The 2,958-nt window shown below is 28.4% G+C and overlaps 1 protein-coding gene across 1 annotated transcript in view; it reads left to right on the forward strand.

Moving 5' to 3' along the window:
• Positions 1 to 992, forward strand: part of LOC117167594 (protein spinster) — a 23,329-nt gene extending 22,337 nt beyond the window's left edge. The window contains exon 9 of the mRNA XM_033352689.1: positions 661 to 992. The gene's annotated coding sequence lies outside the window, so the exon portion shown is untranslated. The remainder of the gene's footprint in view (positions 1 to 660) is intronic.
• The last annotated feature ends 1,966 nt before the right edge of the window (positions 993 to 2,958 follow it).

The following is a 2,958-nucleotide window of genomic DNA, read 5'->3' on the forward strand; positions in this document are numbered from 1 at the left end:
TATAGGCAGAACCTAATGATTACAGCTGTCATTATCATTAGTCTGGAAGATGTAATTATTGGGTTCTGCCTATGTTTACCATATTTATAAATCATTAATAGAAGAGAAATTTGTTCACGAAAAACATGATAAAGTTAAAAAAAAGTTCAAATGTTCTGTGAAAAAAGACATTAAAAAATTATTCTTTGCATAATTTTTTAAGGAAATCAAATTTATAAACATCTTAATAAATAAAAAATAAAATAAAAAAATTGCAGGCAGCGAGAATCGAAGATGCAACTTTTCGGTTATGAAGCTGAGTTACTGACCGATTTAATGTGTGTTTCGCCAAACTCTATAGGGCGAAAAGTGACATAGCACTGCTTTGGGCTTTCATTATAGAAATTGTGAACCAAAACTAAAATTGACAATTTCCGGTCCCTCTTTGTGAAATAAAATATATTTTCATGTGGTAAGAAATGGATAAATTAAATGTTGCTAACGGTCTATAGAAAATTGACTGTATTTTTTAATTTTAAATCGTCTCCTCTCCTCTCCTCTTCATTTTCCTTTTTCTAGATTTGCAAAAAAAAATTACTCTTGCTTTCTGATTCTCCCGCTTTTTTGTCCTTGGAAACAATCAGTTCTTGACTAAAAATGGATGTATTACGCGTGTTCCAGATGGAACTGACTCGGATACCTCGTTCATTCTCGACGAGGAAAGCGAAAACAGAGCTCAAAACACTCTGGTCGAGCCTGACTGATTATATTTGTCAATTATAGATTAGTATCAATGTAATGTTACTAATTTCATTTGGCAACTCCTCACATCAAAATTTAGGAGTTTAACCACTTATTAAATAATTACCTTTGGTTGTGAATATTTGGCTAAATGTACAAAGAACTAGGCAAAATGTCAAATGTTCACTCGCTGTTTGTCCACGGGGCAGCCAAAAAATGCAATGCTAAAATTGCATCGAACTGATCCAATAGTTTATTGATATTTCCTCATTCATTCGCTATTTATCCGAAGTAAATAAATGTCGATTTTAAGGTTATAGATAAACAAATAATCAGAATCCTCTAAAAGAATAGAATTGGCGAAAAATGCATGGAAAATGGGTACGGACCACTTACTTTTTATTTACTTGAATAAATGACGAATTTACTCGGTTCACTTAGCTCGATGCAAATTTATTTAACGATATTAAATGTACAGTTATACACGTGGTAGCTAGAAATATTTTGTACATGCCTGTATAGTCTTTAGATACGCTATATTTTTATAGTGAAATAGAATGCTCTGGTGAATGAGTTTAGGGAATGGTGTTTTGGATGATTATGAAAATTCTATCGAAATTGAAGACTTATATTATTTAGTAAACTTTAATTGTATATAATAAGAAATTTAAGATATTAAATGATTTTTTTGAGTATGTAAAAAAAATGTTGACTGGATAAATGTACTTTTGCTGCGCTCTATTTGTGTTAAACCGGAACAAATTTTAGTTATATTATTTGTATCAGGCACTGCAATTTTTACCAAATGTAAGCTTCTTTTTTCTAAGAAGAAAATAACGAAAGAATTAAATTAAATTTTTTATATGTATCTTTGTTTATTATTGATTATTCCTCTGTACTAATTTTCCTACAAATGTTTAATTTCAGCGGAAACTCTTAATAATTGTGGACAATTTGTATCGTGATTTTATTTTTGGAAGTATTTGGCAGCAAAAAAATTTGAGCACGAAACTATTCGACTTTTTCTAATCTAATCTTGCAGCAAAAATATTTTCCATCAAAATAATGCTGAAACGTCATAAAAAAGTTAACTTTTTTAAACGTATTTTTCTTCATATTAAATATTTTTCGAAGAAAAAAAATATGTATAGACCCGGAGAGTTAACTAACTACGAAATTCAGATGCTCTTTTGATTCTTCTTAAATTCTCTTTAATTCTACTTGAATTCAATTGACTTTTTTTTTATTCCTTGGATTTTATGGATTTTTGAGAATTCGTTTAATTTATTATGAATTTTCTTGAATCGCTTTTATTTCTGTTAGTTTCTCTTCAATTCTCTTATATATTTTTATTTAGCTTGAAGTTTTTGTTTCTCATGAACGCTCTGAATTCTCTTTAAATTTGAATTTTTAAAAAACCAGACAAAAATTATTTATTTAAACAATATTTTGCATAAATACACAAATTAATATGTTTTAATGTAGTATTTGTTAAACCATAACTTTTCAGTTAAGAGACCAAATTAAATTAAAAAAAAAGAAATTATAAACGTAGGACATGTGCATTATAGGAAAAAATTATTAGAATTATCCAATGAAAAAAGGAATTCTCAAGTTTTTTAGGTGAAAATAGGAATTAAAGTATGATATATTTTTTTCAGTTTCACGATGTTTGTAATCCCTATGAAGTTGCATCACCACTTTGCAAAAATTCAACTTTTTTTGCATGATTTCGAAGGAGTTCTGAAGTTCTCTAATAATAGAATTAAAAAAAAAACATCAAAAAACTAAAAGTAACATGCTTCAACATGTTCCGAAAGTTGAGATCCGAGTTCTGGAATCCTCCAGGAAAATTAAAAAAAAAGTATTGCAACACTTTTCGATAAAGTCAAAATTCAATCAAGCACAGCACGTTAAAGTTAAAAAAAAATTTATTTAAAAATTTCAAGTTCCATGTTCTCTGCTCCACTGAAAAAGTTTTACCAAACAGTCTTATGATATTTTTCGATCAAGTTAAAATTCAAAGAACTACGAAACTTAAAAAAATTTTTTTTTAAATAACTATCAATTTAGAGAGTTCCAGCAGTTTTGGTCATAGTTTTGTTGCCACCAAACAATTTTTACCACAAATTTTTGTGGCACTTTTTGATACAGTTAAAATTCGAAGAACTGCGGACATTTTAAAGAAAACCAAGAGTTTTAGAATTTTAAGATTTCCGACAGTTCTGATTAGAATCG

Source organism: Belonocnema kinseyi, chromosome 1 (assembly GCF_010883055.1).
Source record: "Belonocnema kinseyi isolate 2016_QV_RU_SX_M_011 chromosome 1, B_treatae_v1, whole genome shotgun sequence".
Taxonomy (NCBI): Eukaryota; Metazoa; Arthropoda; class Insecta; order Hymenoptera; family Cynipidae; genus Belonocnema; species Belonocnema kinseyi.